This window comes from Tympanuchus pallidicinctus, unplaced genomic scaffold, assembly GCF_026119805.1.
Source record: "Tympanuchus pallidicinctus isolate F22 unplaced genomic scaffold, pur_lepc_1.0 scaffold2, whole genome shotgun sequence".
Taxonomy (NCBI): domain Eukaryota; kingdom Metazoa; phylum Chordata; class Aves; order Galliformes; family Phasianidae; genus Tympanuchus; species Tympanuchus pallidicinctus.
Window position 1 is genome coordinate 34,078,782 of NW_026294721.1, and position 19,808 is coordinate 34,098,589.

Sequence of the window (19,808 nt, forward strand, 5' to 3'; positions counted from 1 at the left end):
TAATCTTCCATTTTATTGTATGCAGATAAGAAATTTCTACAGCTTGTTAGCTGAAAGCTATGGCTTTCAAAATCTTTCATCGGAAAAGGGTATGCTGAGATTTATATTTTGCTGGTGGAAAAAAATTAAGATACAGAGCGGGTGGTATGATTTGCAAAGAATTAATTGGGAGGCTAATGAAAGATTTGGAATGGGAAACCAGATAACCTTTGATCCACCTCCATATCTGCTGGACAGAATGATGGACACTGTCTCTTTTGAAGAAGAGGATTGCTATCAGGTTCATTTTGAAAGGCTGGATTTCTCTGTATATATCTAAGTAACATATACCTGGGGTCAGCATTTCACAGTCAATGAGAATGCTTTTAAACCTGTCCTCCATTTAGGGAGAAATGAGTTAACATGCAGTCCTCTTTCCCAGGAGCTGCTTTAAGGGCGGTTCATGACAATAACTTTAGCTTCTATGCATATATATATATAAAATAAGCAATCTTTAGTCCTGCTTTTTGTTGTTCAATAGTGTTGCTGTTCAAATAGATGCAGGACCAGATGGCCCCATCTGAGACGCTGGAGCTAACACCCAACAGTGAGGCAAGAGCAGCTGCTGGGAATGCTACAACTTACTGGTCCCTCTGTGTAAGGCAACCCACACATATCTTCCAAGAGCATCCCATTTATACTGTGTTAAATGAGAATGAATGGAGAGATGTAGGCTACAGTCTGGATGGAAATTATGATTGGGATTGCTTCTTCTGGAGAAGAGGAGGCTCACTGGAGATCATACATCTCCCTGTAAGGAGGTTGTGGTGAGTTGGATGTCAGTATCTTCTCCCAGGTAATACTGGTAGAATGAGAGGGAACAGCATCAAGTTGTGCCAGGGGAAGTTCAGGTTGGATATTTGGAGAAGGCTTGCCTGAAAGAATGGTTGGGAATTGGAATAGGCTGCCCGAGGAGGTGGTGGAATCATTGTCCCTGGGAGCATTCAAGAACTGTCTAGATGTAGTGCTAGGTGGTTTACTGAGCAATATTGGTGGTAATTGGGTGGTTGGTGAGATGACTTTTCCAACCTTGGTGATTCCATGATTCTATTTTACATTTGTTGGAATTCTTTTTCCTCTTATTTTCTGTTACCTACTCTGTTAACAATTCAAGTAGATTGTAACTGTTCTGTAAGAAAGATGTTTGAGGATAACAGTGGTCCTAATTTTTTCAGACTGTGTAGTTAATGTGCAATTCTAGTGGGTAAATCATGGTTTTATTCTGCTAGACTGGGTGGGGAGGTGGAAGAAGAATGCTTATAGACTCATTAAGGTTGGAAAGACCAATAAGAGCATCTTGTCCAACTGTCAACCCATGCCTATGTCTGCTCTAGTCCATGTTGCTCAGTGCAACATCTATTTTCTTGAGCACCTCCAGGTATGGTGACTCTACCACCTCCTTGGGCAGCCTATTCCAGAGCCTGACCACCCTTTCTCAGAAGAAATTCTTCCTAATATCCAACCTGAGCCTCCTCAGCACAACTTATGGCCGCTCCGTCCTGTCCTGTTGCTGGTCACTGGAAGAAGAGACTCCTTTCAGTGAGTTGTTGAGGGCAATAAGGTCTCCCTTGACTTCCTCTTCTCCAAACTAAACAATTCCAGTTAAGATTGCTAACAATAAATGAAGATTCTTTTGAGTACTTCTTTGGGGAGCAGATGGGGTCCAAGGGAAAGCAGAAGCAGAGCTGGTGGATCATTTTTCCTTGCCTTTGGCGGATTCTCTACTTTTGGCAGTGCTTTTAATTCAATTGATGCAGGTTTTACTTCATTTGGTTCACTGGGGCACAGATGCTTTACTTTGTTCTCCTCTGTTGTTTGGGAGCAGTGGAATGGGTAATTTAAAATTAGTATCAACTTCAACTAGAATAGTTAATGGCAGAAAAATTACCACACGGAATTGTTGAGAATGTTTTACATCTCCATCTGACATGATCCAACAGTATCTACATCTGGTTATTTACCAGCTTCTCTGTTTCTAAGTCATAATATTTGGTTAGTCTGTTATTAACAAACCTGAACTGTTGTGACCTGCGACAGCTGAGCATGTGAGCTGCTCCTCCAGAGCAGAGAAGCTGTCAGCAGCTCTCAAGCAGTTCCTGGCTTCTCCAGCAGGGAACAGGCGGCTCCTGCTGTATTTCCAAGCGCAGTCAGGTGACAACACACTTTTCTTTCCTTGGAGAGCTGGCCAGGCTAATTAAAAAGGCACAATCTCACAAGCAATGGGTAATCAGTGTGAGTGTAGACCTCTAGGGGAGCACTTTGGGAAAGGAGTGTAAAGTGGTATCTGGATTAGCTAGTAGGGCGAGAAGCTCGTTTCAAAATTATTAAATAGAAACTCGTGCTTTGAGTGCACAGAAACTGCATTCTGTACTTCAAGTTAATGCCCTTTGTCCGTAAGTACAGCCCATGTGCCTATTTATGTCTAATCTGGACATTTATTTACTTTTATAAGGGCAAAACTTAGTGGAGTCTTAACAAAAAGCACTCACAGCTATGTTACAATGTACCTGAGCAATATGCAAACTCATAGTAATACTGAGTTATGTATTTGATTGCTGGATAAATCTTCCAGTTTATACTGCAAGGGTATAAAGATGATTAGATTTAGAAGCTTTACCCTTTTAACTCAACATCAACAGGAGCTTATGCTAAGCACCATAGTAAAGCATCACAGGAAAGTCTGTCCACAGTAACATACCTGGATATGGGAATTGAGGTGTGTTTTTTGCTACAGATACAAACAGCATCAGGTATACTGAAAAAATACACAGCCTCAGCTATAAGAACTCAGTCCTGTCACCTTATGTTCAGGCTTGTGTCCAGGCTCCTTATTGTGACTCTGTACTGCTGCAATGCCAGAAAAATTGCAGTATCTTGCCAGGAAATGGTTGCAGCAGAGTTCATGTGTTTGGCCTGCTTTCTTGGCTGCAGGTTTTTGAGCGACGGCTGCTTACCTGTCTCTAGAGGGCACTAGGATGCTGGTCTGTTCTAAGCCAGCAATTTATATTTGCCTTTCTGGGAGGATCAACCCAGAGAACTGTGAACTGCTGTCGGTTTTGCAGTGTAGATGCAACTTAAAGGAGAAGTTTGCAAAAGATGCAGAACTCTAGTGGGACTTTTATCCTGGCTGAGCGATCCACATCATGCTCGTAACATCCAGGTAGCTATGAAAATCCCATTAGCTTTATTTTCATGGACTTAAATTCCTCAGTATATAAGACATCAGGAATGTGAATTTCCTGAATGTCAAAGAGCAAAGCAACTTCCTAAAGCAGAGCCCAGTTGCTTTCTGAGTGCTGTCCTTAGTATGCATTTGTTTACTACAGGATTTTGTTCACCCTAAACATGCAGCTTTGAGTTCAGGAATGTTTGATGTTTCCCTTTAAATCTGCACCTTTAGGGGGTGAGGATGAGTCCTGCCCTCAGCTGGTTTAAATCCCTCACCCTGACTGAAGACTGCAGCTGTGCTGTTTGTACGGGAGCTGATATTAAACAAGGCTTCTTTCTGCTTGTTTCCTAGAAGCTTTGTGTTCCACAGCCACTCAGGTCCTTGCTATCTTTATTTCATAGTAATATTTATCATAAAGTTTGCTTTCTGCTTGAGAATAATATGCCCACATCTAGAACAAATTCCTGAAAAATGGGCTGTTAGCGCTCCAGCGTCCAGCTAAAGTGTCCCCAGCCAACCTCCCTGGTATTGCAGCACATTGGGAATTAAGTATCCATAGGATCATTAAGGTTGGAGAAGATCACAAAGAAAAGATCTAGTCCAAACAATCGATTGCCATCATGCCCAGTGAACTGTGTCCCAGAATGCCACACTGTCTGTCTTTATGCAAATACTTGAAACACTGCCTATCCATAAAGCCATGCTTCTTGAGGTGAAAATAATTTACAAAACTTCTGTACAAATTATGTGCTCTGTCTCATCTTAAAAGACAGTCAGTAATAAGTAGAAGCAATTTTTCCTCTTAGTTTACTTCCTCCTGCTTTTGCTGGTGCATTACCACTCTGCTGGGAAGCCCAGGGGTCAAGATAGGTCTTGCACAGGTATCCTCTATGAAAAACTTGTTTTGCACCATCTTAAGTAGCTTTCCCTCTTACTTACGTGCCTCTTAAATTAAATTTAGCAAGATGGAGTGAATTTTGTGAAATAAACTAGGTTCAACACTGTGCATTGGGAAATGAGTGGTGCAAGCATCCTTTCCTGTAGAAAGTTGGTAATGTCTACTGCCCTTCTCTGTTCCTCTTGCATGAATGTTTCCCAGAAAAATGAATTTTGCTTTCTGTCTTTTCCTATTGTGCTTGGAAAATACTATGCAGTTGCTCCAAGAGCAAGCTCTCGTAATTGGATCTAGATGGTAGCATGTTGTATTTCTGAATGTATAAATGGTATGTCATGGCTGAGAAATGCAAAACTGTCAAGTGTCCATTTACTAATACGAAGTAGCTCTATGCTAGACTGACCACAGAAATACCTCTTTCAATTTCAAGTGTTCAATGTATTTCACATCCTGACAGCCTCCTGTTATGAATTGTAGACTTTTCTTGTACCTTATGAGCCAGAGCTCCATTCACTGATAATGAATCCCAGAATGCTGGGCCCTTAATGCAGCTGTTTGTGCAATAGCACAAAAAGGAAGCTGGAACTGAGACTTTTGTGTTGACAAAGCACTAATTTTAATAATGACAAATTGTTTCTCTAGAATTCAGCACTATTCATATTCATGGCCCTTCTGCTACTAAGCAAAGTCATCCACATGCTTGAAAATCACATTTAAATATTTTTTTTTTCTTTAAAACAATTTCTACTCTATTTCCCCTTCTCACATCTCTTTCTTTTAGCATTCCTCACAGGATAATCAAATATTTTCCAAACGTGATAGCTCTAAAGGGAGCAACAAAAACAGTGTTTGGGAAGTAGCATTTTTCCCCTTGAAAGGAAAACAAAAATGTTGAATGGAACTTTATTTCCCATGCCCCTATTTATTACCGTGGCGTGTATATATATATATATATTATAGGGTATATATATATGTAATATATATATATATATATTAGGGTGGTTATATTCCACCCTTAGTGTTTCCAGTGATAGGTCAGCAGGCTGTTGTTGGTCAGTGGTAGTACGTGGCTTTGGTAGAACTGTACAAATGCTGTAGTGTTTCTATGTTGTTCTAAAATTCCCTATTCAAAAAGTAAAATTATTTTTTACCCAGGAAAGCTTTCTGCTTTTCCATTATTTAGTTGATATGGTTGCATAAATTATTCACAGAAAATTCATGTCCTTTCCTATTCTATTCCCTATGCAAGCAAAGTTGCTATGCTTGTTTCTTATTTTAATCTTCTAATATCTATTGAGTGTCGTTTCTTACTTAAAGATTAATCATGATCATATTTCAATACAACAGCCATCTCCTGTGTTATATACATTTTTGATACTCCCAGTGCCTGTAGTCCTAGATGAAGGAATCCAGTTAGGTGGTTCCACTCCATTATTTTGTAACTCCTATCATTATTTTTCACTACTTTTTCAGGTTCTGACAGTATGCCCTTAAAAAAAAGCCCCACCAAAAATGCAGGGAGGGAAATAGCCCTAATGCTTTCGACTTTATGCAATCAGTGCAGAGCTGTATTAAAGTGGAAAAAGTAAACGGATTTCTTTTTTTGTTCATTTGTCACACTTGTATAAGTGATCAGCAGTACATCTAATTGTGGCTGAAGTCCAATGAAATCTGTGCACATGTGATGCTACAAGTTACATCTGTGGGCTCTGTGAAGCCTTAGCAGAAGTCTAGAGCAATAAATCCTTCTGTTGTAAGAAAATATTTACATTTTTAGGTGAACTTCACGATATGGGGATTTTCTTTGTTGCCATCTATGTTTTCTTATTGAAAATGTTTCCTTAAGCTATAAACTTCCTCTCTGAAAGAAAAATCTATTCAGTTTAGGCTCAAGAATAAACCTGACTGCGAATTTAAAAAATGAACCAGATGAAAAAGGATGTGGGCTATTGTCTCAAGTCAGATTTGTACACCAAGACTTTCCGAAGGAATAATGAAAGTGTCACTGTAGAAACAGCTCCAAAATCTCTGACAGTTTTAGTCTTCAGATTTCAGAGACGATCAAAGAGTTTGTATAAGGAGATAGATATCAATTTCTCATTTCCTTGCCTGTGTACTTTGTGTGTTCTTTAACTCCTATCAAGCAACAACATAATGCTAGTTGAGGCTGTCATCTCCTTAGTTATAATCCTCTGCAGATGAAAATCAGTATAGCTTCAATTATTTTGTGCCAATTAATTTGAATATTCCTTGGCATCAAGGATGCCTAACTATATCCCATGCTGACCGGCTTTATTTACAGCAAAATGTGAAGTTCTTCCTATTACTGCACTGAGGTAAGGATAGCCCTTCCTTACTGTTAGTAATGCTCCAGCTCTCTCCTGATGCATTGTCATGGCAGAAGGGTTGATCTGAGCCAGCAGGTGAATGGCCATCCTGGGTCAGCATTAGCCTGAGTCCTTTTCAGTGCCTTGGAGTGGAGGGCTGTAGGCAGCATTACATAGTGCTCTTACAAGCTCTGCATTCACCACAGCATGTCTGAAAATTTTAAATAATTGTAAATAATTCCCTTATTTTGTATTATAAAGGAAAAAGGGAAGGAGTATTGGGTCAGCCTTGTTCTTCACGAAGCAGAATGGGCTGAAAAGGGCTGCAGATAGAGGAAAGCCTTATGTTAGCCAGCTTGTTGGGCCTTGATTAGTCCTCTGTTTGGGCAGGTGGGGGGGACAGCTCTGCCCAACTCTGTGGAGATGGTGAAGTGGCATCATCTAACCCTGGGCTACTGTCTACTTCTTTGTCTGAAGTCTATGTGTTTGTTTCTCAACTGGTGTTAGCTGGTGAAAGGGACTGTGCACAGAGCCTTATGACCTGCATTCTGCTCTGCAACGTGGAGCAGGGCTGCAGAGGACAACGCATATCCAGGCAAGTGTTGGTGGTGTTAAAGACTCCCTGGTTTAATTAATTGGTGGATTTGATATTAATGAATACATTTAGATCAGCTTTGCATGCCCATGTATGGGAAGATCCATACATTCAGATGAACCTCAGTGCTTAATCTGGAGCCATGAGTGTCAGCCAGCGTGGGTGCCAGCCGTTAAGCTTTTTTACTCTACCCTTACTAAGTTTTCCCACTGCTTAGCCTTATTTCTACAAAGGGATCAGCTTTGCCCTTTGTTTGTGTATGGTTGTTCTTAAATGCCTGATAGCTAATTAAATAATGACATATTTTAGTAGCATGTAGGTATTGCAGACAATCCAGGAGGGATCACTTTTTAGCGTGGATTTAATATCTTTGCAATGAAACTAATTATTTCTGAAATTTGGAGAATATCTTATGGGGCTTCTTAACTTGTGAGTTGAAAAGAGTCAGAACATTTATTCCTGTTTGGCTTTTTATTTTAATGGAAATAAACTGCTCTTCCATTACCTTGAAGAAATTTAAATGCAATGCTTACATTTTAAGCAATGTAAAACCTCAGTTATGTAGACCCCAAAGGATATGATATGTAATTAAGAGACTGTTTGCTCTACCCATGTAATACTTGCATGGTTATGATTCTTGGATAAGAAGAGCAGAATGCCACTCAGGAATCTGTGTAAATAACTGGATGGCATTCAATGAAAGGAGCCAGCAGTGGCCAGGCTGCCAAATAACTAATAACAGAGGTAATAAATATTTATGAGCACTGTGTTTGAGCCTAGTGTTTTGCACAGGCCAATCTATGCGTTTGACTCTGATCTTTCCACTTGCTGTGTGTCATCTGGGGATGCTCCATCAAATATTCTCTGCAATGGCCTGGGGTTAAATCTTGCCATCCTATGCCCTGGAGGTGTTCCCAAACATCTCAGTTTCTAGGGAAGAGTATTTCTAGGCAGAATGAAACTGTTACCTGAGTAACTGTGGATATTTTTAAGGTTCACAGGCAGGCCTCTTTAAGAAGAGAAGCACTCACATGAGCACTGGAAGTGCACTGTGTATAACCCATAAGTTCAGCATATGGTGTCTTTAATACCCGAGGAGAAAGGTCAGTATTTCCCAGATCACAATTCAATACAGTGGGCAAAGATGCGAACAACCCTATCAGCTATGGCTGGGTTCAGTAAATTCAGAGCCTGATCGAGTAACAGAGCTTTTTTTTTTTTTTTTTTTTGACTGTATCTACAGCCATCTTTCCCTGTTTATCTTCCTGATCAGTGCGTTAAAACATAATCCTCCGAGACAGCTTAACTTCAGGAGGAATATTGCTCATCTATCTGCTGATAGTAAATAATGGTCACAGTGATCACCGGTTTGGATAGCTGCCCATAAATGACAGTTTCTCTGAAATTTCTCTTTGTAAATGTTTAAATAGATATTTTCCTAATTGTATTTTGAATGATGGAATTAATCTGTAATCATTAATGTGACACATCATACTCTCCAAGGAGAGGAAGGTAAAAATCTCTGAGCAAGAGTGAATTTCCCTATGAAAATATCTGTCCAGGACCCTGTCTAGCACGGAAACAACTGTAAATCATCCTGTTTAAACTGAGTCCTCTTATAAAAACTGAGTCAGTATTTTTACTGGAATATTTTCTTTCAAACTACAGAGGGATAAATGTCATGTCAGTTGATATAGAATGGAGATGCAAGAAATTTATCATTTGTTTTTATAACTGTTCTACTGTCATGTTGCTATTCTTGCAGTTTTATGAAGAGCTGACTGCTGTGTGTTATAGAGTATTCATAAATGATGATTAATTAATCTATTTTGGTGGCCTACTACAAGCAAACAAACCTCAGAGTTAATTTAATTCTCTACTCTTGGTTTCAGAGGGAAAAAAAAATACAACATTTTCAGTTCACTAGAGGATATAATATTCTCAAATCAGCCACTTTTCAATTAATTTTAAATGACGAATAGAGCAAGCAAATTTTGTTCTTGTCCATTTACTTCTATTAAGGATTCATTTTCAATAATCAGAGAATTCTGAGTCAGCTCATTCTTACCTTAAAGGTTTGCTCCTGATGCTAACAAATTATTGTATGGTGTGTGCTTGAAGGCAACAGATTCTTTTTCTTTTTTTTTTTTTTTCCCAATAACCCTCTTGTTGACACGCAGCCATTTATTACTATTTCTGCCATCACCTAGCTTGCTGAGAAGTAATTCTGATAAAGCACCCAAACGTATGGTGTGGAGTATCAACTGTCATAAAGAAGGAAAATGTCATAAAAGAAAAAGAGAAAGAAAGATCATGTGTTATCCTAGAAACATTTTCTTTATGCTCTCAATTTCCAGCTAATTAGTTTCTAAATATGCTGCTGAAGGCCTGAGTTTCCATAGGATAATATTTTCCTATACCAGCTCTTTCCAGCTGGTATGACAGTGTAGGATGAAGGAAGAATTTTTTTTTTAACGGATAAAAAGGATTCAAAAGTCTGAGCAAGATTGAAATGGATGTAATCATACACCTGAAGTTGAATGATAAAAGTGATTTCAACTTCGATGTTTGTATTATAGTATTTCTATCATATTATCAGTGCTTACAGGGCTTCTAGCTACAAAAGAAATGTCTGTTGGGGAAGGGGTGACTGTGGTAGATAGAGGCACTTCTGTAGCATGTTGTTCTTCAGTATTAATGCACGTTGGTTAAACTGAGCCTCGCTATGGACTGTGGCAGGAGGACAGAAGGTGTTTGCAATTCTGAATGTGCATGGGATACAAGTGTTATTCTGAATAAAGAAGAGATACGGCTCATATCTTCAGGGAAATGTTACTGCTTCATGCAGTGACACTGCCCATATAGGTGGCTTTGGCTGGTGTGCTATTGGGGTGGAGTCTCGTGGTCCTCTGAATTGGAACAAGCATCTGCTCACTCCTGTGCTTCACTGCAATGTCCACTTACACACAGTAAAACAGGTCTTTACGTTGTCCATGCTAGTCAGAGGGCTGCAGTACAAAGAATAAGAACTGACTGTATTTGTGTATATTAACTTGGTTTGATGTGTTTGTAACCATTAAAACAAATTCTGACATAGCTGCTTAATAATAAAGCTCCCTTTTATGTTGGTAGACAGAACATAATGTAATTAAAATAATAGGCACAGGCATGTCCCTCTCCCAAATGCAGTAGGCTGCTATTGATGGCTCAACAAGTATTGACCTTTTTGTAGTGGGGAGGATTTTGTTTCTCCTGTTCCTGAAATATGCTGAGATTATTTATTCACATGGCCCTTATTAGAACAGTTATAAATTACTTATAGATCACACTGTATTTTCTACGAAGCCCAAGGTTATTTTTTATTCTTCCTGCAGTTATGCTCAATGAAACAAAGCAAATAAAAATATTATTAATGCTCAAGACGTTCCATAAAAATACTCCCAGATCTCTTGTGGAAGGTAGGAATTAACCCCTCTTTGCATTTGCTTCCTATATTCTGAAGCAATAGTGTGATTCTCATCTACTCTTGTGAGGAGATAAGGCAGGAAACAAGAACAAAGCATTCTGAGTATAGCACATGGGAAATGTAGAATCTAGATTTAACAAACTAGAAATGAGCAGTAGCATCTTTACACTTCCAAACACTCTCTGTAAATGCATTTAAGTGGCCATCAAAATTAAAAGCATCCCATGACACTTAGGAAGAATTTGCCTTTCTGTGGTGTGCAGTCATGTTTCGTTTGCAGTTAGAATAATGATGTGGCTTATTTAGGGTCAGTCTGCAGCTTCTCATGAGTTGAGTTCAAAGTTTCCTTTCAGTCACAGGTCTGATTTCACTCTCAACAACCTACAAAAAAAAGCTAATTTTCCTGAATTCATACATTACTTTTCATCTCAGGTTAAACTTTCTTGGAGTTGTTTGATTGATAAGAAGAGCTTAAAATAAATGTTCAATTTATTAGGTGTTTAACTTTCCCTTTTTTTCTACTTTTCTCAACATTAAAAATTGGGTTGGTCTGTCAGTTGCCAGTATTTTGTTTTAATTTTGAACACAAAACATACTTTTGGAAAGTATGCTTGTGACTCTGGGCACTTTGTGGTGATGCAGATATAAATCTATAATTATATTTATAGTGGAACTATAAAAAAGGAAGCATCAGAGGACTGAATACCTTGCAATAATAAGAAAAAAGTTAACCCAGTGTACTTCATCTCCATACCAGGGAGAAATATTGAGAAAGAATAGGAAGAGAGGAGGATCTTCTGAATTAAGGCACCAGATATATGGAATAATCTTCTTGATACAGCCCTTCAATTTAACAATCTCTCTAAGGGATATTCTAGTTTAGGCTGCATAAAATCTTCAGTCATTGCAGTCAACATTGACTGGACAAAGATGGGAAAGCTTTAAGATTGTAGGTTCCCATTTTGTTTCATTTTCTGAAATCTTTTCTGCTTTTTGAAGGTAGCCTTGTTGTGAAAATCATTGTCCTTGCTTGCAGCATGGTCTATAGCTATTTCTTCCGTTCAACTTAACTTGATAGTATCTCTGAGGTGGGGTTGGTGGCTTTGGACCTGAGGCAGGTTTATAAGTGAATAGAAATTAGGAAGGATGCTGAGATAAAAGAGATGATGGTGTTAAGGTTTATCCATCATCTTTTTAAGGTCAACAAGTAATGAGAGCAATATGCACCAGACTGGCATGTAAATCCAATTAACTGACTTTCTATTTGAGCTAGTTGGTCTTGCTGAGGCTTTTCAAAGCCCGGTATACTTATTCTTGCTTTAGTGTTGGACTGAGGTGCCTCTTGTGCCATTACTTGCTGACTTAATAAAAAGCTGTCTGTTTAAAGAGAATTTTTAGAAGAAATGACTCTCGCTCTTGTTTGTAATGGTGATAATATTTAGGGCTGTATTTATTAGCTTATCTTGGCTGTTCAACATTTATGACTGTACTTTATCGTCTGTGAAGCAGGGGAGTAAAGGAGATGAACTAGAAAAAAGATACTGAAGACCTTGCCGATACTGCCGATGTGATATACAGGTTGCTGTAGGTGTGATATACAGAACAATTTGTAAGAGTGGGCTTTAAATATGCCTCAGCATTTCTCAGGAGACTGAAGAAGGGTAATGGTCAGAGAACATGGACTGAACTACTTAGTTCTGAGGCTGACACGCAGATCCGGAAAAACTTCCAGAAATTTAAATTCCAGTGGAGTTCCGTAAGCTCTGTAGTGAGAAACCTGCTTTTCTGGTGCTGACAGTATTTCATTTTGGGAACAGTATACTATGAAGATTATTTTTTTAATTATAAATCTGCATGGACTGCATTTTGAAGCAAAGTAGGTTTGCTCTGTTCTTCCAGCTTCCTCACTGCATTCATGCTCTGTGCTTGTTCATGTTAGCTTATGATCGAAGCAACTGTGAGCATGCCTTAAAAATGTTACTCCAACTTTAAAGCTCTTTGAGGAGGAACTGCCTCAGTGCAGGATGAATTTAACACCAGTATACTTGTCTTCTCTTTGGACCAAGCACTTTGAGTACAGAAGTGCATGAATAGTTGGTTGACATCTGAAGGGAAGCAATTAAAAAAACAAAAAAGCCATGTGGAGCAGAGCCGGGGACAAACAACGACAGAGGGGGATCTAAAAAGGTATCCTATAAAGAAAGTTTCTTTTCCTAAGGAGAAATTAAGCTGGATAAATAATGAGAATTAGAATAACATATTAAAAAAAAAAAAAACAACAAAAACACAACACAACAAAACAAAACAAAAAAACTGTCTGAAAATGACTGGAATGTTGAACTCTTTGAAATAAAATCTCCCTTGCATTTTTTATAATTACAGGAAACAATAAAGTCAACACTGAGAAAATAATACTTTGAAAGTACCTCAAAGAGCTGCAAAATATTTCTAAGGAACTGGCAAGGCTTAGGAAAGGAGAAGAGGAAATTTGTGTTTGCTTAAAAAAGGAAGAACTCAAAAAATAATCCTAACAACAACAAATTAAAAAAAAAAAGCAAACTTACCCACCATGCAATCAAAACTTTAAGCTGACTTTGTTTTTGTGTTGAAGCTGTGGAATGCTCTACACAGGCAGAAATGTTTTTGGTTTTTTTTGCAAAGGATCAGGTTTCTATGAGGCTGAGACCAGATAATTTTCTATCATGTTAAGTACATGGGTAGTGTCACATTCAGATGTTAAGGCTGTGGTATTTCTCTCGCCTAGTGCTCTAAAGAAAAATCAGAACAAGTAGGCTGAAACAAACATTTCCTAATGGTTCTGGTGCTCTTTGACTTGGGATGCTGTGTTTGCATGTTGCCGGCTAATGCTGCTGTGCGTTCTCTGTGGGATGCACACCCTCCAAAGGACTTGGGTGTTCTCATATGGAAAGTTTGCATGAGATCAGAAATGACCAGAAATAAGCTTTCATTGCTGGGAAGGAAGCTGCCAGGCAATGCAGGAATGCACTCTGGTGGGTAATTCTTTAGTTACTGGCTTGAAAGTGTCTTGAGTAGCAATGTATGTCTGTTTTGTGTTCTAGATGCAAATAATACAAGCATGTATGCTATCACGGTGCAGAGATAAGAATTGTAATTCCTAGGAGGAAAGTTTTAATTTTGCTATCAAAATGAAATTAGGTACAAAGGAAGTTTTTACAAAACATTTTTGTATTTTTGATTGATGTTTCTTCTTTTTTTTCTTCCCTTCCTTATTTCTATTTGATTATGGTGGTTTTACTGTTTTCTCAGTGCTGGCATGAAAATGCTGACACTGCCTGTGTCCTAATTAGAATTTTGTGATTAACTGATTTTTGATGTCACTGTCAAATCACAGTAGCCTTGTCAAACAAACAGCATTAATGATAATAACACAGCACTGATTGAACTGCTAGCTTTGGTCCAGAAAAGGAGATAAAATATCCTATTTGAATTTTTCATTGCTTTTTTTTTTTTTTTTTTGGTGTGAAACAGTAACAGAAAACTCTTCATAGCCACAGTAAAGTCCCATTTTCAATCCTAAATTGTATGTGTGTTTCTAATTTTTAAATACATCTGAAGCTCCTTGTTACTGTTTTGAGCCTTCAATGAATGAATGAAACTGTTCAGAGGGGAGCTAGATGGAAAACCTTTTGAAAGAATTGCCCTATGTAGATTTATTTCAAACCCAGTCTGTTCACTGAGACTTTTCCTGCTACCTTTAATGAGCTTTGCTTTGAAGTGTTTATGCAAAGAATAAGTACCCCAAACTCTAGACTCAAGCAGCCTTCTGCATTAGCTGGGTCCTGGAAAGGTCTGGCTGGTATTCTTATAGCCCTCATTAAAACTCAAAGGAAAGTTGGTTTGATTTCTGTCTGTTGGTGGAATTTATCCCTCCTGTGCATACCACTAAATCATCTCTGCCAGACGTGACTCATCCCTAGGATTCATAAATTAGAGAGTGAAAATATATATCTGAGCCACAGAGTATTCAGTAGAAACCATTTTAAAAAATCCATCAGAAGATCCTGTTGACAGTTTCTCAAGAAACTACCCTAATGCAGTGTCACTTGGGCATTTTCTAATTTAACTACTTTTTGAGGCATTGCTTTACAAAAGTGGTATGTGAGCTTAATATGTATTTGTAATACATTTGCTGAAATTGCTTCATTTTGGGTAATGATCAGGGTTTCTGTATTCCCACATGCTTCTCAAGATTCAGGAGAGAAAAACAGAGAATTTTCCAGTAGCCTTCATTGGAGGTGCTTGAATATCAGGAAAGGAGAGCAGATACCCAGTTCCTTCCCTTTCCAAAATGTAAATGTATTTTCTTTACCTCAAACAAGAACTTAATTATCTTCCACTCTCTCTCTTCTATAAAAGTTTCCTATCTGTTACATTATTCCTATTTTGTAAATTTGCTACCTCACATTTAATTAAATTTGAAATGTGCTTCAGTAATCAAACTAATTGAAAAAGTGTTTAATCAGCACTTGATTATTTAAGTAGTGTTTGTACTTGCACTTGTTCAGGGCAGGAGGGGGGGGAAATAAGGTGGAAACCTGCTTCCTTAGACTACTAGTGGATGGTATGATGGCCATATGGGTATCACTGCAGAGAGGATGTATGGACAGTGATTCGGGGCTTGAAAACTGGGCACTCCTGCTGGAGGCCAACGCTGATTGCTTCCATTGAGCCTGGGCTGCTATTCATGCTAAACATCCCTCGTTCCCTCATCATGCATGTGTCTGCTCAGAATGGCTTATGCCACCTCTTGTTCACACGTTTGGGTTTGTTTCTTTCATCTTGACTTGGTAAGCTTGGAAGCTGGGAGAACAGAAATAGCTAACTTCTAGATTGATTTTAGACAAAGAAATAGCTGTATTCCACAGCAAAAGGTGGTGATATGCTGATTTTAATCAAGGGATTGCAATTATTCCTGAAATTCAGAACAGACTGAAAAAGACAATTTTAAGTTGTGTGAAGCAAACCTGTAATAATTCTGTTTACTGGAGAATAAAGTATGGATTTTCACTACTGGAAGCCTTGTCTCAGGGTAACAGTGGACATGAAGTGATTTCAGCTGTACTCTTGCCCTCTCCATCAGATGAATAAATGTGGCACTGCTTGGTTCCCAGGGGCAACTTGAGTTAGTGGGGTGATGAATTAATGCTGTGAAGGGAAAGGGGCTGTGCTGCACAGCGCCTCTTTGCTTGTTTTGCTGGTGCTATTAGTCTATTTCTAAGCAACAATTTCAACTATAGTCCTTTCCAACAAGGCAGACAAAAAGAGGTTTCACATCAATAGAGCCCCAGCAGCCCTGGTTGCTTCCAGACCCCATCAGAAACTGGCGCCAGCAGTGCTGTGTATAGGTGTGCGTATGAAATGGGGAGAGTGCCACTATTCTGGGCCCACTTGAGGGGGAAGTTCATGCCTGCATAGCTCCTGCCAGATGACACTTCTGCACACGTGGCTCAATTGCAATAGTTGCTTGCATGTCTGCTTTTTAAGCTCAGGGTACTTGAAGGAGTGACTTAAAGCTGTATCATTGCTTTAATGCCCTGGTTTTATGGATAGCCCAGGTAACGAGTTGCATATTCAAGGACATAAAGACATGAGGAAGATGTGAGAATTCAAAGTTTCCTGTGGGTGGTGTTGGAGGTCTGCAAGAGCCAAAACACTCTTGTCCAGATTGGCTTCCAGGGACAGTCCTGGGACAAACCATGCTCCAAACCGGACCTGATTTGCTTTGGAAGAAACTGCATAGTTCTCTCTGATAGTGAAGCCAGGAGCAAATAGGCACTTACGTACCTTGTGGGATACCAGTCACCAGGTCCCAAATGTGAAATTGGAAACTATGCTAGCCAAAACTGATGCAATTAATAGTTTCTGTATATGTATTCTCCTCACCGGTAAAAGTCTGAGCTGTTGCTTTCAGATTAAAAGAAAAATGAAAGCAATGTCAACAGTTCAAAAATAAACAATGGTACAGACAGTTACTTTTGCTACAAAACTTAGTGGGGTAACTATAGTGATAGGTAAAGCAGCTTACATGGCAGGGGATGCTGTGTTATGGTTAGGATTTTATTTTATGGAAATTATTTCTATCCGTGAACTACATTAGGCATTTCGTTAAATAAGATGGAAAAAAATATGATTTCTTAGAGTAGTCTTTGCATTCCAGACAGTTGTTCATTTCCATAATCCAGTCAGACAGCACACACTGGTTTATACCACACTGCACTTGGTAAAGCCCCCAGATGCATAGGTTAATATCGAAATGTTTTAAAAAAGCATACTTGTTAATGAGCATAGGTGTGTGAAAGTCTTCTAGGCTGTATGCTGGGAAATCTCTCATTGCTATTCTTATGGAAGTTTGGAGAATAAATCACATTTGCAGCATATTTTTTTTTTCAGTGGAGTTTGGAATAGACATTCTTTTGATCCTGTTCAGAAGATACAATGGATTTTAGGATACTAATCTCTATTGTATTTATAATTAACCACCAAAACTCTACACCTTTTCTTACTTGGAATAAAATCAGACCTCCCCATTTGTTTATTTGTGCACTGTCCAAACTTGGTATTTAAAAAAAACAGATGCATTTTGCTAATTTCATTTTATTCTTTCTTCCTACTCACATCAGTGGCCTTCTGAGATAAGGCTGGATTTTTTTTTTATTCTCATCACCACATATTTCATAGGGTAGTGTACCAACCTGACTTGAATGATGGTGGAGTTTTGTGGTGTATCTTCAGCTCACACATGATTAAATTATATTTCTTCCTGTCTGAATAAGCACTATATTGGAGTAGATTCATACTTAACTCAGAGTTAGGGAAGTGCATGTCAGTATTTCACTTGTGTGGCTCAGCTCAATAAAATATCGGTTTTGATGAGGTAGAGATAGAAAATCATAAAAGTAGAGGGGGGAAAAATCAAACATTAACAGTATAGATATAAAGCTGTTCTTTTGAAATGCCACCCAATAATATATATTGCGATCTCAAGTTATTGGAACATAGTTTGGTCAAAACAAGCTCAAGTACTGAGAAAAAAAATATCAAATAACACCTTACTCCTCCCCCTTTTTATTTTTTATTTTTTGAAAGAAGTCTGTTTAACTCTTTGTGAACATCACTGTTGCACAGTTAAATCTGGAATGCTTCACACACCATTACATTCCACCTCCCTAGGAAAAGTCTCATCTTTGCTGCTACATCACCTCTGAAACCTCCTACCATTAATAAGCAAAGGGTAGAGCTGTTTTTCTTGAGTTTTCTGTTGTGTGCAGTGTAACAAGTGGGACATTTAGTATGCCTGCTTGGCTGTGAACTCCTTTAGGGAGAGGTTTGGTTGTTCCGGGAAAAAGACCAGCTGGGGGAAGCCTCCTGCTAGAAGGAAGGGGGTGCTTTAGCACGTGTGAGGTTGGTCCTGCTCAGAAGCAGCTCAGAAATTCCAGAAGAACACAGTGAGGAGACTATCATAAGTGTTGGGATAAGCCTATCTGGGTTTCATCCTGTTCAAGATGTAATGTTCAAGAAGTGATACTTCTTGAAGTCTATTGAAAAATTGGAGGGTGCAAGAAGTATTTTGTAATTTAAGGAAAAGATGAAAATGTTGAAGAAATCAGGGTGGCCTGAGCATACTCAAAAACTTGGATGTAGAATAGGCAATTGATGGAAGAAATGAGGATGTTCTGAGCATCCCTCTTCTTGGGAGGAGGGCATACACTGCTGCTGAGTGCTCACCTGTTTAAATCTGGGGAACACTTCAGTTAAGTCAAAGATAGCACAGTATCCAAGTATGTGAAAACTCACAATAAATTTCAGCAGCATCCCAAGCCAGGTTAAACTAAATAAGCTATGGGGAGAAAAGCATGTCAGAGAGGTAAGCAGGATAAAAAACAGCCTTTTTATTTTCAAATTAGTATTCTAAAGTAGCTGTCACATATGATATAGAAAAGCTCCTAATAGACATGTTCATTTTCTTTATGATCACTGAATTGCTTTGACTCAGGCACCAACTTAGTTCCCCAGCCAAAATTTTCGCACACAATCATCTAATTATAGAATACCAAATTCTATACTTAGGTCTCTACATAAAAGTGACCTGGATTTGAGAACTAGCTTCAACTGAAGTTTCTGTACCTCTACAAAAAAGTCAATGCGAACCACAATTGAAAACCACTGAAAATTAGGCCACCTACCAAGACACAAGTCATTTGTCTTGTGAGTAGAATACCTTGTTTGAGTGGAACAGGTGGAAAGGAGGACAACAGCAAAAAATAATTTGCATGTTTTTTTGTCCTTCTTCCTCTAACCTCTAAGCTACTGTCTCAAATGGCACCAGGCTGTTGTTTACTTCAAAAAGCAGCACTTGCAGTCATATAGCTTTCCTCCTTGATAAGCACGATCGAATCTGTGTACCTACATACAATGTATTGTCTCAACTGTGGGAGCACATGCATTTTAGCATGAAACAGTTCGGACTGTTTTATTGAGAGACAAAATTGGTCAATAGCTGTGCAAATCATCCTGAAGAATATGATGCTCGTGATCAAACCATATGTATGTAGATTGTTTGTGCACATATACATTTACATACATATGCATTGGGTTATGGTTTGTGTAAACTTTGACAAAGAAAAGGTGCAGAACTGAACACAACATATTCTTGGATAATACTGGTCCTGGTGCTATTCTGCAAGGATTTTGTGAAATTATTACTTTCTTACCTGTATGTGCTTGCCTCATTAGTAATGTTCAGCCAATTTCATCTTTTTTCTATAACTGCTAGGTGATGTGTAGGCATTAGAAGGCTATATAGTGCCTGAGGGTATTTTTTCAGCTACGCAGGACCTATTTTTAAGAAGTGGTGGTGAGGGAATGATATCAGCCCTGAGCCCAGGAGTTTCCAACAAGTTCTCTTAGGAGTGTGCAGAACCATGATTAGGGAAACAGAAAGGAAAGCAGAATAAGGTCACTCAGCTCTCTCTACCCTCGCTGTTTTCTTTCAATATTGGTTATTCTCTTACAAGGACTCAGCTTCAGGGTGAGAAAAAGCTTGAAAATGACAGGAATGCATTTGCTGCATACAATCAGATTTTTTTTTTTTTTGCTAATTTCTGTTGCTTTTTGCTTCGTTCATCTTAAAATGTATATTCCCTCTGATCAAGTAATCTTCTTTTAAATTTCCCAATGTAGATCAAAGGAAAGTAATACCTTTCCCTTCTTCCCATTACCGCCCCCCTTGCCATTACTCATTGTGTCCAAAAGTAGCAAAAGTAGCAAAAGAAGGG

At 38.6% G+C, this 19,808-nt stretch overlaps 1 protein-coding gene across 3 annotated transcripts in view; it reads right to left on the minus strand.

Moving 5' to 3' along the window:
- Positions 1-19,808, minus strand: part of LOC128080199 (bifunctional heparan sulfate N-deacetylase/N-sulfotransferase 4) — a 159,586-nt gene that overhangs the window by 24,966 nt on the left and 114,812 nt on the right. The window lies entirely within an intron of this gene.